Source organism: Prionailurus viverrinus, chromosome F2, assembly GCF_022837055.1.
Source record: "Prionailurus viverrinus isolate Anna chromosome F2, UM_Priviv_1.0, whole genome shotgun sequence".
NCBI classification, from domain to species: Eukaryota; Metazoa; Chordata; class Mammalia; order Carnivora; family Felidae; genus Prionailurus; species Prionailurus viverrinus.
This window is the reverse complement of record NC_062578.1, coordinates 5,239,045-5,260,079: the sequence shown is the minus strand read 5'-3', so window position 1 is coordinate 5,260,079 and position 21,035 is coordinate 5,239,045. Positions and strand designations below refer to the sequence as shown.

Genomic DNA, 21,035 nt, shown 5'->3' with positions numbered 1-21,035 from the left:
CTAATGCCAATATCAAAGGGTGAGAAAACTTAATAGGCGTAGGAAGAGAAGAGCAATTAAAGGTGTCAAAAGATCCACAAAAATCAGTAACATCCAAGCAGCTAAAATAGAATTTAAAAAGAGGTGGAGGAGGAAGGGAAAAATGACAGCAGTAGCCTCCATGTGGCCGTGAGCAAGGGCCCCGGGCTGGCCCCAAGCTGTGCAAAGTGGGGATCGGGGGTGCTGGGGGAGTGAGCCGAGCTGCCCTTGGCCTCAGGCCACAGACCCTAGGCCCGGCGGCCTCCATTGAGCCGTGTTCAAGTTCAGTGCCTCAAGGGGAAAAGCCAGGAGGGAAATCTGTCAAACTGAGATCTCCTGAGCGATGTCCAGACCTTGGTTGGAGGCAGGACTCTAAAGTAGTGCCCAAGGGCTGTCCCTCCTGCCGTCCGTGCCTGGCAATGATTTCTGGGGCTATGACTGGGATGGCATCGCCTCCTGTGATTAAGCTTTGTTGTGCAGCGCAGTGGTCGAGAGGTCAGAGGGAGAGGAAGCCGGGCACGTGACAGATATTTTCCACTGTGGACTCTGAAGGTGGAAAGAGCCACGTGGTAGGGACTGAGCATGGCCTCTAGGAGTTTTGGGGCATCCCCAGCTGACAGCCAGCAGGAGAACAGGGGTCTCGGGTTCACCAGCAGGGGACCGAATCTTGCCATAGTCTGGCTGAGCATGGAAGAGACCCGCCCCCGCCCCACCCCCCACCAAGGCCCAGATGTGCCCAGATCCCGCCAGCACCTTGGTTTCAGTCTTGTGAGACCCCGAATGGAGAACCCAGTCACTCTGCATGGACTTCTGATCTAAAGAACCGTGAGCGAGTGCAAATGCGTTGTTTTAGGTTGCTGAGTTTGTAGTAATTTGTGATGCAGCTGAGAAAAACTAATACGCTCTCCACATTCATTTTATAAAGTAATGTTTCATTAATGGAAGTCATGAAACTCCTTTTCTGTCCCGAGTGTTTCTCTGTTATGACCAACTCATAAAGTCTTTGAAATACAAATTTTATATATACTTTTATTGTGCATTAGGAACCACCGGAAGATACGCCATTAAAAAAGAAATTCCCTGAAATTGATACAGCCATATTCCCTACATTTTAAAAAAGTTCACTTGAGAATCACATTTTCTTTTAAAAGGTGCTGTCCAATCCATGACGTTCTTTTTTTTTTTTTTTTATAAAGTTTATTTACCTTGAGAGAAGGGGAGAGAGAGAGAGTACATGCACGCGAGCAGGGGAGAGGCAGAGGAAGGGAGAGAGAGGATCCTAAGTAGGCTCCACGCTGCCAGCACGGACCCCGATGCGGAGCTGAAACTCATGAACCGTGAGATCGTGACCTGAGCTGAATTCAAGAGTGGGATGCGTAACCGACTGAGCCACCCAGGTGCCCCCATCCTGACATTCTTGCAATATAGATGTAGTCACCACATGTAAAGGGCATGGAGTATAGCTGTACATCAGTTTGACCTTGAAATTTGGGTGACAGAGGGAAAACCCATTAGGTGGCAGCTAGTTACACTTAATCACATGACTGCCGTTCAAAGATTCCTGCAGGGTAACGCAGGGTTTTGTGCACCTCGTGTACCTAAGGCCCAGGTGCCCTGGGATGCAGTTTAGTGATGGCTTCACTGTAAGTGGAGAAGGTTTTGGCATCCTTTTTAAATGCTATCAGCAATAAAGCTCATGGCTTACCCTGATCAAATGAGTTCCAAGCCAGCCGTACCCCACACACTGCTCATTGGCACTCTCGTGCTGCGTATGTGCAGAGACTGGGTAACGGAGTGACTATCTGGTGAATGGGGTTATAGAGATAAATAGCCCTTCTGGATCTTTTGACTCACTAGTGGGATCGTTTCCTTGTACACCCATGTTCAAAGCAGATTTGGCTCCTTTCGTCTTTCCGCTCTTCCAGGGTGGAAAGACAGAAAGAGTACTTGCAGTTTCCACTAGTAGACAGGCATAATAATAATCAAAGAACATGAAACTGAAGCCAAAGCCTTTGCCAGACTAAAAGAAACAAATTGCACCGAAAAATCATCCCAGACTTACTGGCTGCGGCCGCAGCAGCTCTTGTTATTGTATTTCTCAGCCCCATCTTTCTGTTTTTCTTATGGCAAATGTCACATTGTTGACTTTCCATCATGTAATGTCAGAAAGAATGATCATTAAGCAACCTTTTGAAAAACAAACATCTTTACTTGGTTCTGAAAGAGTTGGAATAAATAAATTTCTGAAAATGACTTCCCCGTATTTCAGTGGAGTGATCATGTTAAAGTATATGTTATTCTGAAAGCAGTGCTCGACTTGTTACAGACATTGCCTTTGTGTCAAAATCCTATAAAATGAAGGTATTTTAAAGGCAGGAAAAATATTTTATGCATGGCTGAGGATGGTGACAGAGACTACAGAGGGGGCATAGCAGACGACACTCTGATGTGCAGGGCTCAGAACCCCACCTGAGTACATGGTCCTGGGATGGCGGAAGGCATCCCACCGCGTCTGTGTTTTCTGTCATGAGAATTTCTTTCTGATTTCTAAAATCATTGAAATATAATTAACATACAATATTATGTTTGCTTCAGGTGTATAACATGATGTTTTGACAATTCTGTACATTATGTAATGTTCACCATGATAAGCGTGGTCACCATCCGGCACCATATAAGGTTATTGCAATAGTGGGGCGCCTGGGTGGCTCAGTCGGTTAAGCAGCCCCGACTTCGGCTCAGGTCATGATCTCGCGGTCCGTGAGTTCGAGCCCCGTATCAGGCTCTGTGCTGACAGCTCAGAGCCTGGACCCTGTTTCGGATTCTGTGTCTCCCTCTCTCTCTGTGCCTCCCCTGCTTGTGCTCTGTCTCTCTCTTTCTGTCTCAAAAAAAAAAAAAAAATTAAGGTTATTACAGTATTATTGATTGTATTCCCTGTGCTGTAGTTTTCGTCCTGCTGACTTATTTATTTTGCAACTGAAAGTTTACCTTTTAGTCTCCTTTATCTATCTCACCCAGCTCCCCCCGTCTTGACACCTCCTCTCTGGCAATTACCGATTTGTTCTCTGTATTTAGGAGTCTGGTATCTTTGTTTGTTCATTTCTTTTGTTTTTTAGATTCCACATGTAAATGAAATAGCATGGTATTTGTCTTTCTCTGTCTGACTTACTGCACTTCGCATGATATCCTCCGGGTCCATCCATGTTGTTCCCAAATGGCAAGATTTTATTCTTATTTAAGGCTGAGTAATATTCCAGTATACACTGGAATGTGTGTGTACATACGTGTGTGTGTGTGTCTGTGCGTGTACGTCTACTGGTATCTGCTTTATCCATTTATCTGTCAATGAACACGCAAGTTGTTTCCATATCTTGGTTATTGTAAATAATACTGCAATAAATCAATAAACATGGGATCGCATATATCTTTGCAAACTAGTAGTTTTGTTTTCTTTGGGTAAATAGTAGTGATTTCCATAGTGGTTGTACCAGTTTATATCCCCGCCAACAGTGCACAAGGGTTTCCTTTTTTCTCGTCCTCACCAACACTTACTGTTTCTTGTCTCTTTGATTCCGGCAGTTCTGGCTGGTGTGAGGTGATATCTCATTGCGGTTGTGACTTGCATTTCTCTAATAGCTGGGACGTTGAGCATCTTTCCATTTGCCTGTTGGCCATCTGTATGTCTTCTTCAGAAAAAAAGTATATTCAGATCCTTTGCCCATTTTTTAATCAGCCTTTTTTTTTTTGGTGTTGAGTTGTGTAAGTTCTTCATACATTTTGGATATTAATCCCTTATTGCATATATCATTTGCAAGTATCTTCTCTCATTCAGTAGGTTGCCTTTTTGTTCTGTCATGAGCAGTTTACGTGGATCATTGACAAGCTAAAAAGGAAGACTTCAATAGGTCTTACTTGCTCCTCTTACCCCATCCCACTCCACTTTCAGCCAGAGAACACAGGAAACATATTGAAGGGCTTTTCCTAATTTTTTTTCTTCTCTAGTAACACTCATTGCTGTGATCCAGCTAACTACATTTATCTTGCCTTTCTTCTTGACTATGGAAGGCAGACAGTTCAGATTTGGCTCCTGAGATGGCTCTGTGCATTTTGTTGTATTTTTACCTAAATAATCCAAGAGGTAAGGCTAATATTGATGAAGAATTCCATTCATTTCACTTTTGTTTATTAGTGACTCTTGATGTAGGAGTTAGTTAGGTGAGGGCATGAAAGAATGTTCTACAGGAAGGATGGACAGTTGGGACTGGAGAGGAGGAGAATGCAGTGGGAAATGAGGCAGGAGAGATAGGAGTGGCCAGATAGGCAAGACCTTGGGGCACGTAAAGATTATTGCCCTTATTCACACAGCAGTAGGAGTGTCCTGAAGGACTTGAGTCTGGGGGTAAGAGGATCTGAAAGGAAAGAGCAGGCACCTAAGACAATCAGACAGGAGGATTTTCCCAAGTCATAGCAGGAGGTGGTATTCTCTTGGACTTGGGAGAGATGCAAGGTTGTAGTCCTAGTTAGGTATTTTTGTCAACAAGATGGATGACAAATTGATTAAGGTAGATGGCATGAAGGGAGATGTCATAGAAGATTGCTGGGTTTTGGAATGGTTCTGTGATTCCCTGGAACTCAGAATCTTGGAAAATCACTTTAAAAATTTTTTTTTACTTTTTTTTTTGGATAAAGGGCTCACATTCCATTTTGGAGGTAGTAAATGTAGGGTTCATATTAGACAACCAGGTGATGTCCAGGAGGCACAAGAGAGCTGATGGCCATATCACCCAGGGGTATAAACATTTTTTTTTTAAATAAGGTAGAACTTTAGAAATAAAATTCTCTAGCATTTAGGCCAAAGAATCAGAAATTTGAGATCTCCAATTCAATTATCGAGGCTCTCTTTCCAAATACTGTAATCTTGTGCTTTATCCAACAAACTGTGGCAGCGTTTTAATTTCTGTGACCTCTGGAGAGAAAGAATTGGGGGTGGGGAGGCGGGTGGGTAAATTGGCTCTGAAATAGCTCTGTGGGTTAGGGAGAGGAAATGGGAGCTTTGGTAGATGAAAGGTTCCTTTGAGTTATGAGACATTGCTGAGGGAAATGAGTAATGTGGAGCAGGTGAGCTGGTCTGATCCAAACCTTGGAACTGTAACAGCATACAGAGCCAGGGGTAGCTTTGAGAATACATATATTTCTCACAGCTCCCTTTGGAAAAGTCCCATAGTCCTCATAGACCTCAATGCCTGGGGACATATTTTAACAGAGTCTTAAAACTGGGCATGCTGATTTCCTAGAAAAATGTCTTATAAACCATGCGGGACTCGATCTCACGACTGTGAGAACATGACCTGAGCCTAAATCAAGAGTGGGACATTAAATCGACTGCGCCACCCAGGCGCCCCAAAAATGTCGTTTTAAGAACTTGTAAATCAGGGGAAATAAGGTGATTTCACATTTGAAATCATACCATCAACTGAAACAAAGGAAAACTAGAAAATAGATTTTGTTATTTTCAAACATGCTCTATTTTAGTGAAAATTTATTTATTTATCTATGTATTTCATTAAATCAGAGAATGAAGGAAGCAGGTAGAGGTAAGTCAATATTGTTAACGAAAGTATGGAAGAAGGTTTCAAATGATACTAAATTAGGTATTCTGTGACATCAAATATCTTGCGGAGACTATAAAATCAAATTTTAAAGGTAGAACAGGTGTTTGTCTTCAGGGACATCGAAATACATTTTATCGCCCTACGTGAGAGAGCAAACAGCCTCACTGGTGAGATCTGAGAGTTGCTGTGTAGATAGATTACAAGGGTTTCTCTTGGGGTTGGGTGGCCCACTCTCCAAAAACCAGTTCCTTTCTCAGACATGGAGGCCATTGGCTTTCTCTGAGGCCTTGCAGAGACTTACTTGCTCTGATAAAAAGGATAACCGATGCAGTTATTAAGAACAAGTCAACCCAGAAGCAAGATCTTTTCGTTCGGTGTGGTGACATTTCAGTAGCAAGAGAATCCTACTTTCTAGGGACTGAAGGGTTTATATATTGTGCACAATAGTTATTAGTGCAAGGGAACCCAGTTGCAGAATTTATGAGAATGTAAAGAATTAGAAAAGTAGGTTCTTTTTTTTCTTTTCTGGAAGTTGTCTTTCTTGTCTTCGGCTTTCCTTTTTTCCTCGCCCTCCAATTTTCTTTTTCTGGCAGGTCTCAACATTATCATTTTCTGTCATTTGCTCTTTTCAAGAATCCTATTGTTCTCAGTATTCTTTTCTTTCAAATCATCTTCTCCTGTGTCCTTTCAACCGAAACTACAACCTGTTCATTCAGCCCAGTGGCTTCCTAGGTAAGAAATGTCTGACTAATTGGCTAAATATAGGCGCTCCTGCTGAGCTGGTAGCTTTCTTTAAAGGATTCTCAGTGGTGTTCTCTCAGCCACTTGTCTTTTCCATTTAACCTTTCTTTTTAATAGAAAATGCTATCGAAGTCTTATTCTGGTAGAATGATTCGTTACACACGAGAGTGCAGAAAACTTTCCCTTGAGAAACACTTAGGACACCCTGGTTGGAAGAATGTCCTCTTTAAGACTGCAAATACGTACCTCACGCTTTACGGGCACGTCACTACTCAAAGCAAAGCTGAGTCTGTCGTCTGCCCAGGCAGGTGCAAATTAGTTCAGTGGATGAGAACTTGGGTTCTAGAGTCAGACGGACCTGAGTCTGATCCCTTGTCTGTTGTTCACACGCTTTATGTGTCGGGGTGACTTATCCAACCTCGCTGAGAACCAGTTTTCTCATCCCCAAAATGGAGAGGAGAATAGTAAGGTCCTCTAGGGTCGCTGAATGACGAGGACCGTGTTCCTAGCACATCGGCAGGGTCCACTGAGCTCTGGCTAAAAAAATAAGCTGCATCGTGTGAGCCTCGGTGGAAGTGGTATCTTTATTGTGCTTTCTAGAGACAACAAGAATGAATGAGTTCTAGGTCCGAGTGCTTATGGTTTTACCACTGGAAAATTCTCTCCTCTTAAATTGAATGTGGATGAAAACACTGAGTAAAGTGTAAGGATTTCAAGATGTTTCTCAGAGAAAATTGTGTAATCACAGCTCTTAGAAATGAAAAAAATGGAAAAGATACATCAAGACGGTACAAATTTGGACTGTGCTCAAAACTAAGTCATGCAATCAATTAAATATTTTTGCCCTATGAGAAATATTTCTCCAAAATATTAAGTCTACTTTGATTACTGTTTAGAGCACTTAGGATACTATTTAATGTATATTTAACACATAACATATAACAGCGAGTGGCGGTACTTTATAGTGGGAAAAACACATTTTGTTATGCTGGTCACGTGTATTTGTGATAGTTACGTACACGCACACATGTTTTTTAGTTGTAGTATCATTTATCAGAAACTCTTTTGTGGTTTTTCAGTGTGAGAGTAGGAACCCTCTCCCCACTCCCCAAAATGTTTACCCAGCACCAGCTGCATACAGATTTGACTAGGGTAGCTGATATAGATTATTGGGATGATTAGATTAGGCCAGCTACTCACTAACTATATAAAACCGTGACCCTAAAATTATGTCTCAGTGGCTTTACACTTGAAGACACGCACTTGTCTCCCAGGAAGGAACTGTTAAACCATTTGGTCAGAGTTGTCGGTGAATTCAACGATGCGTCACTCACTCGTCACTCCCTACGTTTACTGTGAGGCTGTGATTTTGCAGCCGTTTTGCCAAATTTTATGTATGTAGACTTAATGTCCTACCTAAAAGCGTGTCAGGCTTATCCCTCTTCATTTCCCATTGCAAAGACAGGTTGGAGGTGTTAGTGTTTGGTCACTTGTGAATGCGGAGGTGTGCGCATATATGTGTGCGGATGTTTACCATGGTCAGGAAATGACTCCTTAATAAATCCACGTTGCAGTCACATGTACGCCTTAAAGTGACTTAGGAGATATGTGTCTGTGTGTTCTATAACATAAATGTGTTATATCGCATAAATATTGTATTTATAGACGTATATAACATAAATGTGTGTTATATAACATAAATAAACACAATAAAGATGTAAATATAAATAAGTATATAAATTTATATACACATATACAGGGCATAAATACAGGTATTTATTTGTACATGTTTCAGAGCTTTAAGTGGACGCAAGCCGATACCATATACGGTGTGCTGGTACAAATCTGCCTCCTCCGGCCAAGGTTGCGGGCCCCTCAGATGGCTTGGCAAACAAGAGGTTAATGGAGGGGGAGGAACAGACAAAGTAAATAAAGTCAGTTAATTGCAGGAAGCGGCCGAGCAGCTGCAGCCAGGGAAACCGTTCTCAAGTAGCAGCCAATGGAACCGGGGAGGAGTTAAGCAGGAAGTGCTCCCCTCCCGCCCCACCCCCAGTTCTCGTTCTTTCTGCCCTCTCCCTGAGCGGCTCTGCCTTTCTCTCTGGGTCTGCCTCTGCAGCTCTTCCCTTTCCCTCCCGGCCTCTTATTCACTCCCCCTTGGTCCCTGCCTCTTTGCCTTTTTTCTCTACGCGCGTGCTGAGACGTGCCGCACGCGGTGGTTCCCACAAGCAGCGCAGGGACCCTTAAGCATTCTGCCCTCTCTGGTTCTCCGCGCATTGCCTCGACCCAGCATTCGCGCAAGGTGCCGTCAGGCTGCACACTTCCTGCCCAAGCGTTACCTGTCAGGTGAGCACAGGGCCTGCCCCGACTGTGACATCACATCCACAGAAGCTGTGTGAATGACACCGACACAAACCCGAACACCGCTATCAAGGCAACTTGATTTATGATAGAGAATGATACAGACGCCGTATATCATACCAGAAAGTGACGGGGCCGGCCACTTATTTATCCTTTATTCCATGTAATGAATTCTGTATTAGCCACTCTTTGAGAAAGAATATTTGATATCAGAGTTCTGATTACGCTTTTAATTTTTGTAGAAGAGGTATGTTGGCCTACAGCCTAGAAGACTCCCATTATTATTATTATTTTTTTTGTCTCGTAAAGCCTCCGCTGGCAGGGGATTTCCCAAGTATTAATTAACTCCAGGCTCTTCTGGCAAAATGCCTTGAAAGGGATGGCCTGTCCTGAGTGACCCTCGTGTGTACTCTATGCCAGTGATCATTAAACTCACAAAATCGTCTCACCTGGTTCCTCAGGACATTAAATGAAGATAACAGGAATAATAAACTTGCCTATTAACATGAAGGAAATATTAATCTACTGGACACATAAAGAAAACGATGCAAAATTCCTTCTGGATCCTAGGGCAAATGCCTCTTTTAAGATCATTTTTAATGTTTGCCGTCCATGATTCGGTAAGAGTCTTGAGAGGAACAGAGCTCTATGACACTCAGTCATTTACAAAACATGTAAACGCACAAGACAAAGCGCCTTTGTAGCAGACGGTTGCACTTCGCGGTGCTACACAAACATTCGCTAGTGAAACAACCCACCGTTGTTAGCCAGGAAAGCAGGCTGTTGGCCCTTTCAGATGCGGAGAAGCAGAGGTAGGGACGGTTTGCAACCTCTTTAAGCCTCTGGAGAAGCGTTCGTAGAGATGGGGTTGGATTCAACCCTCCTTGGTTCCCTTAGATTTCAGGATTTCACTAACAAGGAACATTCCTCGAGAAGACCTTCTCCTGTTGTGAATGCGTGTATTTAGATGTGCCCCAGGCCGCATAGTGTCCCCAGCAGGCCTACCACCACAAAGAGCGAGAACTCTATTAATACCTTTAACTCCGAAAGACCATTCCCAACACACACAAATACACATACACACTTACACGCAATAACACACACACACACACACACACAAACAGCAATATATACGCCCATAACATCCCCCTACGAAGATTTGCCTATGTTTTGGTCCCTGGGATATATTCTGTGAGAGGAAGAGAGCTGTATTGATACCAAAGGGGAAAAAATGAACGGCAGTGAATGAATAATTAGGGCACAAGAGGCGACGCTGAAGAAGCAATGAAATGTGGGAAGGGAAAGTTCTGTTTCATGAAACAGGCACATGACAAGTTTCAATGTGAATGGCTGGAGTGCTTGGGAGGAAGCCAGAACCACCAGATAGATATGACACATCCTTCACCCAGCAGACTGAAACTTCTCCTGTTTATCAGCAGTCGGTCTGGCACACTTACATCCACACTCAGTCCACTTGCTGAAAAATGCTGGCATTTTATATTGGAAAAACTGAAATGTAAGTTATTCCCAAAGACTTGCATTTTTATGGTGATTCTGTTAATTGTTGTCATTCTTGGGGTGGAAGGAAATCACACATGTGCCCAGGATAATGTTGTATACAGTGGGCAGGAGGTCTGTGTGCTGGTGAGCGTGTGCTACGAGGCACTACTTAACCGGCGTTGGGTGACAGCTTGGGTGGCAAATTAAAAATCATCAGGGTTTGGGGATGCCTGGGTGGCTCGGTCGGTTGAGCGTTGACTTCAGCTCAGGTCATGATCTCACGGTTCGTGGATTTGATCCCCTCATCGGGCTCTGTGCTGACAGCTCGGAGCCTGGAGCCTGCTTTGGATTCTGTGTCTCCCTCTCTCTCTGCCCCTCCCCTACTTACACTCTGTCTCTCTGTCTCTCTCTCTCTCTCTCTCTCTCTCTCTCTCTCTCAAAAATTAATAAATATGAAAAGAATTTTAAATCCTCAGGTTGTGGTAAATTCTGGAGAGGTGAATACCACGTACTAAATTGCAGAGGTGAACCATGGTACTCTATCTCTCAATAGAGGTCAGTAAATGTCAGGTGTGGTTAGTATCACCATTATGAGACATAGAGTGGGAAGTTATCTCAGGGAGCAAACCTGTATCGAGCACCTACCTTTTCTAAACCTCATAACCAGGTGATGAGGACGCCTTGCCCTATTAATGCTGTTTTACAAATACCAGGTTATGAAGTTTTGGCAAGAACATCCAATTAATAAGTCCTCATTCTGTCCCGTGACTCTAGGTTGCTCATTACTGAACAGCTTAGAAGATAGGAAAATTATTCAGGCTTAATTAGTGCAAGGTTGTATGTCTGTGCTTCCCATGTGTGACTCAAATTTAATCATAGACCGAGAGTAGGATAGATACTCAGAGATAGTTAATCCTTCCTGGGGCCGTTCTCTCAAATTGCTAAGGCTAGGGGATGTTCAGCTTTGTTTTCTTGAGTTAAGATTATTCCCACATTCCTGAAAGAAAACGTTACTATTCCCATTTTCCAGATGGGATATGGGCACCCATATCCATTTCAGTTATAAAGCCGGTCACAAACAAAAAGATCTCCAAACAGGAATTAATGATCATGGCAGAGTTGCCCATTAAGTTTTCCTACAGAGGTATTTCAGGAACCTGAATCACAGCTCAAATGGAGTGCTTTGTGTGTGCTCCGTAAGAGGGAGGTATTGCATTGAAGCAAGTGTTGGCTCAACTTCATAATGAGAAACCTGGATACTGATGGGGCTTAGCTTTGATTGGATTCTGGAACTTATTGCACTCAGCTGGGTGTAGTCCAGCAACTGGGTGGCACTGGCACGGGGAGGCCGGCTTCTGCAACAATTACTGGTCAATTGCGAGTGATTATAATGGCACTGTGTCTAAAACAATATGGAAAAAAATGCTGCCTGGAAAACATGAAACAGTGGTGCTCCACAAGGGAATGAGCAAGTTGCTGGGCATATCAGGGTAACAAGAGATTTGGGGGATTTGAGTTGCTGCTCTAGGCCACAGGAAGATGGCGCTTCAAACTAAAGCTCCATGGTATACTTTCTTCTCCTTCGGAGGCAGACAAAACAAGTCCCAGTGGCTCTACACGCGCCATCTTTCTTGGTGAGTGGAGATGGCTGGACAGACTGTAAGAAGCAGGGCCGGCCAGTCTTGCCCTATGCATCAACCCAAGAAACAGGAAGAAGCAACAGGAAGTACCTTACTGCATCTAATTTCGCCTTCACCCAAACGAGGCCCTCCATTGGTATGGAAGAAGGCAGATTGCCAGAAATGATTGCATTAGGAAAACATTCTTGGGATGCTTAGGAGTGAATGCTGGGTAGACTTGACCAGTAGATGGGGGCTCTGACATTTGCAGATAGCATAGCAGAGTTGCTATTTTTGCCTTTGTGCCCTTTATTGCTTGTGAGCGATACGGCCACAGGAGGCCACAGTCACCTGTGGACCAAACGACTGTAACACCAAGCCCAAATGGAGACTGTGGGGCTCCTTCCCAGTAGCAACCCGTGGCGAGGCATGTAGTTTCCCGTGAACACTGCCTCTCTGGCTTCCGCAGGAACACTACTTGGATTTGGCCTGGATCGGTGGACTCTTCGTGGGCTGCTGATTGACTGCTACCAGCCCCTGTGACGGTTTCCTCACTCCTGTGAGAAATTGTGACATATTCATTCTTGGCAGTCACCATCTCAGGCGTTAAATCACTTTCCTCAAATTTCCCGAGTTCTGACACATATAATGGGCTTGGTAGGGGATTTGCAATAATTCTTTTTCAGTATTTATGAAATTGTGCAGCTCCCTATGGCTTCTGGGCCTTTAAGCTGCTTTTCAGATATCCCTCCCATAAATTTTCCATGATTATCACTTCCCAGCTTGAAAATATACATCTTTATGCATTGTTATTGGGACAAAGGAGGCACCATTGACTTTGCCTTATGTTATTGAGTTTGTAATATGTCTATAGCCTCACCTGGCTAAAAATACAGTTAGCTAATGGTCATTTTAATACAGAAGGAGTTTCATAACTATGCATCTTTCATTATTGCAAATGTGAATCCTGTGGTTTTATCCAATTGTAAAAACCTACATACACGAAACCAAAGGTCACAACAATGAATGTTTTCTACACGGCGCACCTACAGTTGCCAGAAAAGTCTTGCCTTTAGCGTGCTGTGCCTCCGTCTACAATAAATTCTCTCATTGGCAGTTCTTGTAAACTCCCTCTGTCCTCTTCCCTACTGTTACATGCAGAATCTAGTTGTCACCACTTTGGAAATGGAACTAGACGGGAAGATTGAGACTTGCCAATCAAATTTTAACCTTGTTTTGGGCATTCTTACTGCACCGATAGAAACATAATAGTTGGGAGTATGTCTGTTGTATTTTGAGAGGTGTAGAGATTTCTGAAATTTTGTCCGTGCTTTGGACCGTGTACCCCAGGTAACTGAGGAGGAGAGTCTGAAGTCAGGTTAGAATTCAACCTAAGGTTTTATGAAAAATGACTAGGTATTCTTTTTTTTTTTTTTAACGTTTATTTATTTATTTTTGAGACAGAGAGAGATAGAGCATGAATGGGGGAGGGGCAGAGAGAGAGGGAGACACAGAATCGGAAGCAGGCTCCGGGCTCTGAGCCATCAGCCCAGAGCCCGACGCAGGGCTCGAACTCACAGACCGCGAGATCATGACCCGGGCTGAAGTCGGACGCTTAACCGACTGAGCCACCCAGGCGCCCCGACTAGGTATTCTTTACAGCTATCTCAGAAGCGGTAGATGCCACTATCCTGAAATATGGAAAAGGGTCATTTGAGAGGCCCTTAAGGTTCGTTGAAACTTCAACAAACAAGTATTATGTGGCCAGCTGCCAGATGTGAATATTTAATCTGTTCGGGAAGTTAGAGTGGTTTGTGCAGACTTTTGGGGAGAGACCCTCAGTTATTTCTAAATGAGGCTGGGCTAGAGCAGGAAAGGGAATAGTGGCACAGAATCCTGTCTGGAAAGAGTCTGGGCAAGGATTCCTCGTTAATGTATCTGGGAATAGGGAAGTTAAAGAAGCATAGAATTTTGTATTTGAATTTTAAGAGAAAGCTGCTGAAGCCCAGAAAAGCCAGTGTAAGCTTAAAAATACAAGGGCATTATTCTCTGTCCTCGTCTTACTGTTTCCTTTTTGAAAATTATGTTGCTATTAATTTATTAGTGTGGTATAATCATAATTATAATAAATGATAATAATACACAGACACCTTGTTCTAATTAAGTGTTCAGGATGTACAACTATAGCACTTATAGGGAATATGTCATTCTTAGATGTACACTTGACCTTTGAACGACACAGGTTTGAACTGCGGGGATCTGCTTAAGGATGGATTTTTTTTTTTTTGATACAGTACTATAAGTGTATTTTCCCTTCCTTAGGATTTTCTTAGCATTTTCCTTTCTCTAGCTTACTTTATTGTAAGAGTACAGTATGGAATATGTATAAGACACATAATATATGTCAGTCGACCGTTTGTGTGATTGGTGAGACTTCTGGTCAACAGGAGGCTGTTTGTAGTTGTGTTGGAGGAACCACACATTATATGTGGATTTACAGTTGTGTGGGGGCACCCCAAACCCCTGCCTTGTTCAAGGGTCGTCTGTAGTAACACCAGAAACTGACCACTCTTACGTGAGACCCAATGCAAAAATATTACTTTGTGTTCTGTCTTAAGCCATATGGGATCAGGTGCTCATAGATTCCTCAGTCAGGAATGCTGAACCAATTCTCTTCCAAATGGTCTCCTTAGGACTTTCCTGTTCCTGACAGTGGTGCCATCATTTTCTCAGTTATTCAGGGTTGGAACTGCTTCAAGTTAGTCATTAAGCGTTACGATGATTTCCTTTTACTGTCTTTTATTATACTTTTCTTTTTTCTTTCTGTCTACCCTGTTTCCACCCCATATTGGGCCTCGGCTGTTCTGATCATCTCCTAGTTGTTTCTCTGCCTCCCTCCCTGCCTCTTTGCCTCACAATTTGTTCTGAATACCGCAGGCTGGTTAATCTTCATAAAGTAACATTTGATCATGTCGCTACTCTCCTTAAAATTTCTGCCGGCCCTCTGTTGCTTAATAATTAAGTCCTGTGTCCTTAAACTGGCATTCAAAACTTAAAAAAAAAATGCCCACCTCAATTTTCCAAACTTATTATCCAGAGCTTTTACAAAAAAGGTCTAGATTACTCTTTTGGATCATGCGTGTCTAGGCTTTGAGTCCAGATTTATCACATATCTGTTTTATTACTTACAACAAGCTGTATCAACTCTAGTAGGCATCATTAAAAAACATAGCTTGTTGTAAGTAACCAAACTGATGTGACAAAACTGGACTTAAAGTCTAGGTCAAAGGGAGCATCTGTGGTTTAAGGAAGGGTGGGAGTCATGACTCCTCGTTTCTTCCTCTCCTGCTTTCATATGATTTTATTAAAAGCATTGTTCTGGACACATTGCTCTGGGTTCTAGAACCCAGCTCTTCTCCCCTCTCCCCTGCCCCACCATCCCTCCATCTGTAGAGTTACTGAATCACAATCACTTTATAGAATTTGAGTCTTGGTCAGGGGCTCCTTCGAGGAGCTGCCTCTCAGGAAATTCGTGTGACTGTCACTGCGCCAGACCCACTGCAGTGTCCAGTGTGTAATCTCTGCTTAAGAAATAGCTGCCAATCAATTGATTAGGGATAGCTACAGATTCCTCTGGCGGCAAGAGATGATGCAGGGTTTTCAAGATACTTCAGGAACACACCAAATCATAAACTACAGTTATCAGTGTTGTAGCAAAGCAATTCTTGTGTGGGGGGTTTTCTTTGCCTGAGGATATGACTTAGCTATGCTTATTGGTTGGCTTTTAACAAAAATGAATTCAGTTGCAAAGGTGACTCAGTATTCTTTGGGTATTAAAACAATGAGTGTGTTATCTGATTGACTCTAGTAGAAAGAAGTGCCTTCAGGTGAAGGAGTGAAGCATGGCTGTGTCATCAGGCTGAAGTCTGTCCCTGAAGCAGCAGAACTAGTGATTAATCCTTAGAGATGAGATACTGGGTTGGACGACATTTTATGGAAGGACGTCAAGAAATAATGCCACTCAGTTATCTCTATGTTAATTTATTCTTTACTATATAATTGAAGTAGTTATTTGAAATAGTGACAGAACTTTACGTTAAGTTGTTTTAATATGAAGAAATTCGTCAGATACCAGAGTCATAATTTTTATCATTTTATTTTTGTTTATTGTACATACGATACATGGAAGTCAACAAGAATATTCGTTAAGGCCTATTTGTAGCAAGCTGCAGAAATCCAATCTGAATGAATTTAAGTCCGTGAGAAGGGGACAGAGAACTACTAGAAGAATATTTGAAAAGCTTATAAGACAGCCGAGCCTCCAGGAGGACAAGGATCACAGGAAAACTGGAGAAAGTACCTCACTCACATGTTGCCAAGACTTTCTTTTCCTCCTCCCACTCTGTACTGGCTTCACTCACCTCTCCCATCACAGAACATCTTTTTCCAGAATTCCAGAGAAGAATTTTAATTGGCCCAACTTTGTTCCTTCCTTCCGACCCCGTAAACTAGGCCAAAAAAGCAGCATCACTTGCACAAAAAGGTTGCCCCCACCGTACCCACGTGGGCAGGAGGGCAAAGTGGGATGCTGGGAATAAAGCAATGTGACTAGTTTAATAAGTCTTATTTTATGATTACTTCTTATTTGAGAGAGAGAGAGTGCGTGCACACACACACACACACACACACACACACACACACACACTCGAGAGTGAGCGGGGGAGGGGCAGAGAGAGAGAGAAAGAGAGAGAGAGAGAGAGAGAGAGAGAGAGAGAGAATCCCAAACAGGCTCTACACTCTGCATGGAGCCCAACACAGGGCTTGATGACCTGATCTGAAACCAAGGGTCAGACCTCAACCAACTGAGCCACCCAGGTGCCCCTAGTTTAATAACTTTTAAACATACACCTTAATGGAATTATTTAGGAGTCAACACAGCAGTTCTCTTCAGTGAGTGAAGGTTTGAAACAAAGAACATCTTTCTATTTAATGGTAATTCCAATGATATATTTTGAGTGTTATGACATTGTTATGAGGACTCTCACTGTATGTATACATCTCTATAAGGAATTTAAAAAATATGTGAGATGTATTAAAATTTGTTGACTTACTTGTTTAAAAAGTTGTTTTGGCCACCGTGTCTGATAAGAATGGTGAAACTCCTAAGTGACATAGTAACGTCCATTCTAGAAACACAGGAAGATAAGCTCCCTGCTCCTTCAGAGGCGATGCTTTCACAGTTGTTTGCAGCTAGCTCCCACCTGAGTCAGCCCAAAGGAGCACAACAAACAACCAACCATGCTGATCATCTAGATGATTTATTTAAAAAAAATTTTTTTTTTCCAACGTTTATTTATTTTTGGGACAGAGAGAGACAAAGCATGAACGGTGGAGGGGCAGAGAGAGAGGGAGACACAGATCGGAAACAAGCTCCAGGCTCTGAGCCATCAGCCCAGAGCCCGACGCGGGCCTCAAACTCACGGACCGCGAGATCGTGACCTGGCTGAAGTTGGACGCTTAACCGACTGCGCCACCCAGGCGCCCCTAGATGATTTAAATAGTGATTGATTTTGTGGAGCCGCTAACATTTCTTTCTGGTTTTCATCATCCAAGTATTTCACATTGACAGAAAAATGCGAGTAAGACTCGAACTGACGTTTAATACACGCTACACACATACAAACATACTAATAGTTTGCCAAATGCCTTTAGATCTTTGCTTCCTTAAGCAATTAAATGGTCACGCACAGTTCCAGGCTCTTCTGGGCTCCTCCCTCATCCCGACCCCTCGTCTCCCTCCCAGAAATGATCCTCACCTTGCAATGGGAGTATGTCTTCCTGTCCAGGTTTTTATATTTTCCCCACTTGTGTATATAGACACGAACAATGTCTGGCACCATTTTTGTGTAAATTTGGATATTTGCGTCGTTGGTAGCGTGTTCTAAAGGAATCCCTTCTGCAACTCGAACTTTGTTTTCACTCTGTATTGTTTCCTGAATTGAAGTGTGTTGAAACATGGTGTCACAAGGTAAGTTAGCCTGTTATTTTACCGCTGAACAACATTCCAGGGTATGTCCCTATTGACGAGGATGTATTTAGTTCTACTAATGCAAACAGTACAGGACGAGCATCCTTATGGATATCTTCTTGTGTAGAATCTAGAATGTCTCGAGGCTAGATCTCCAGCTCCTGGACTGATGGCCACTGGGTGTATGAGTCTTTAACTTCAGCAGGCGTTACCAAATTGTCTTCGAAGTTGTAGTAATAGACGGTAGTGCCTGAACTTCCTTATTCTGCATCCTCGCCAGTATCTGGTATTGTGATACTTTTTAATGTTCGCCAGTCTGATGGTCTCTCACTGTGGTTTCGGTTAGCACTTTCCTGATTATTAGTGAATGTGAGCATCTTAGTTTTGAAGTATTTGAGTGTCTTCCTGAGTGAATTGACTGGTAACATCATTGGCTTCTTTTGAAAATTGAGTTTTGTGTTTATTTCCGTCACTAATTTGTGTAAGTGTAAGCTCTGAGAAAAGAATTCTATGTGACTTAATGTGTTTTGCATATATCTTCTCCCAGCATACAGCTTAAGTTTTAATTTTTTGAAAAATTTTTAATGTTTATTTATTTTTGAGAGAGAGAGAGAGAGAGAGAGAGAAAGAGAGAGAATCTGAAGTAGGCTCCAGGCTCTGAACTGTCAGCACAGAGTCTGACTTGGGGCCCAAGCCCATGAACTGTGAGATCATTACCTGAGCTGAAGTTGGATGCTTAACCTGTTGAGCCACTCAGGCACCCCAAGTTTTTATTTTTTAATTGAATTTTATTAACATGTGTTCAAAAATTCAAGAGAACAAAGATAATACAGTCTGCCTCCCATCCCTGCCCTCCAGCCCTACAGGTTTCCTCCCCAGGGGCTGCCTGTAGGATCAGTTTCTTGAGTATCTTTTCTAAAGTAGTCTTTGCAAATAAGTGTGTACATACATATGCATACATGCATGTATGTAATTCTTTTTCATTACACAGATTATAGCAAACCATACAAACTGTTTTATACCTTTTATTTTCACCTAATATATTTTGAAGTGAAATAAAATTTGGCCCCCAGATTTTCTTGACGTTCCTTTCATTGAGAAACGAGGGTTGTATGGCCCCTCTCCTTGAATTTGGGAGCATTTGTGACTGCTTCAACCAGTCACATATGGCTGAGGTGATGCAATGTGATGTTCTTTCCTTTTTCTTGTTGTTGTTAATTTTTTTTAATGTTTATTTTTGAGAGAGAAAGAGAGAGAGTGTGTGTGAGTGGGGGAGGGACAGAGAGAGAAGGAGACATAGAATCCAAAGCAGGCTCCAGGCTCCAAGCTCTCAGCACAGAGCCCGACGTGGGGCTGGAACTCACGAACCGCGAGATCATGACCTGAGCCAAAGTCGGACACTTAACCCACTGAGCCTTCCAGGCGCCCTGTGACTTTCAATACTCAATCAGAAAAGGCCCTGAAGTTTCCCCTGGTCCTCTTGGAATGCTCACTCTATGGGGAAGCCAGTGGTCATGGAAGAAGTCTGCCTATCCCGAGACCACCATGCTGGAAAATTCACCTGCAGGTGCAAGGGTGAAGGGCCCCTGGGACTGCCAGCCACGTGAGTCTACCTGTGGAACCTTCAGATGATGCCATCCCCAGCCAGCATCTGACTAAGCCACACCAGAGCACCCACCTGAGGACTAAGTGCCTAGTGAGCCCTTCCTGAGTTGCTGGCCCCAAACTTACGAACCACAGAAAATATGTGTTGTTTTATATTGCTAAACTTTGGAGTCATTTGTTACATAGCACTAGTAACCAGAATCATTATTATAGAGCAAAATAGAACTTACGGTGAACATTTTTTAAAAATTACAAAGGAACATATATTGTAGTGATAAATAATTGAACAAGAGAAACATGCTTGAGACGTATTTATGCATCAGAAACCTAGGCCTGGAATGCACAAAGACAGAATGGGAAAACCTATAAGAAGAAACCAATGAATCCTTATAATAGGAGATAACGGACATTTCTCAGATAATAATGGACTTAGGAGACAAAACCTATAAGAATTTAGAGGATGTGAGTGACATGTTTAACTAACATAATGAAAAGAATTCGTTGCATAAAATAAAAGCCAATGTACATTTTTTTCTAACACACATGACACATTGACAAAAAAATTGACAAAAATTACATCCCACTTAACTAGAACTTTGTATAGATAAAAAATTACACACAGACCACTTTTACTGGCAATTAAGATGGATTTTGAAATCTGCAGTAAAAATGTGGTCAAAATCTGTACATCCCTACCATTTCTAAAGAATTTTCTCATGAGAAGAGTCAAATGGAGGTGACATCCGCTTAGAAGTGGAAACGGTGCAAGCTCTAGATACGTCAGCCTGTAGAATGTCACCAAATCAGAAGGCAAGAGGGGAAATTCGTAGCCTTCAGTGATGTTAGACAAAAAATACTGAAAAACAATGAATTAAAAGTTTACGTTAAGAACTTTCATTTTAAAAGTTCAACAGACGATTCTAAAGAAAGTGGGAAAAAATGGGGACAATAGAAAAAGTTGGGTTGACCAATGTATTAGTTCCTAAGTAAGGCTGGTATAGCAAATTCCCACAGACTGACTGTCTTAAAATGACAGAAATGGATCCTTTCACAGTCTGGAGGCCAGAAGTCTGAAATCCAGGGGTGGGCAAGACCGTGTTCCCTCCATCGTTCATAGTTCATAGTGGAGGGCCCTTCCTTGTTTCCCGGCCACCCCCCCCCCCCGCCCCCGCTTCTGGTGCCCAAGCATCCCCTGACTGGAATCAGCATTACTCCATACTTTGCCTCTGTCTCCCCATGCTCTTCTCCTCTGTGTCTGTGTCTTCTCTTCTGTCATTTATGAGGACATTTGTCATTGGATTTAGAGCCAAGTTGGATAATCCAGGATAATCTCATCTGAAGATCCTTAAGTTAATTACTTCTGCAAAGACTTTTTTCAGATGTGCTGCTGGGGATGATAATGTGAACGTACCTTTTTGGGGGCCACCATTCAACCCTCTACAAGTAATCAAATCAAAAGTGGTGTTCAATAATACCAAATGCACTAAATTAAGCGATCACTCAAAAGTTCAAATTAAGAGACTAATTGCACAAATATAACACTCACTCGTGGTA

General features: G+C 42.7%; 1 protein-coding gene across 1 annotated transcript in view; it reads left to right on the top strand.

The window, feature by feature from the left end:
* Positions 1-21,035, top strand: part of ST18 (ST18 C2H2C-type zinc finger transcription factor) — a 254,450-nt gene that overhangs the window by 27,075 nt on the left and 206,340 nt on the right. The gene's annotated exons all lie outside the window — the stretch shown is intronic.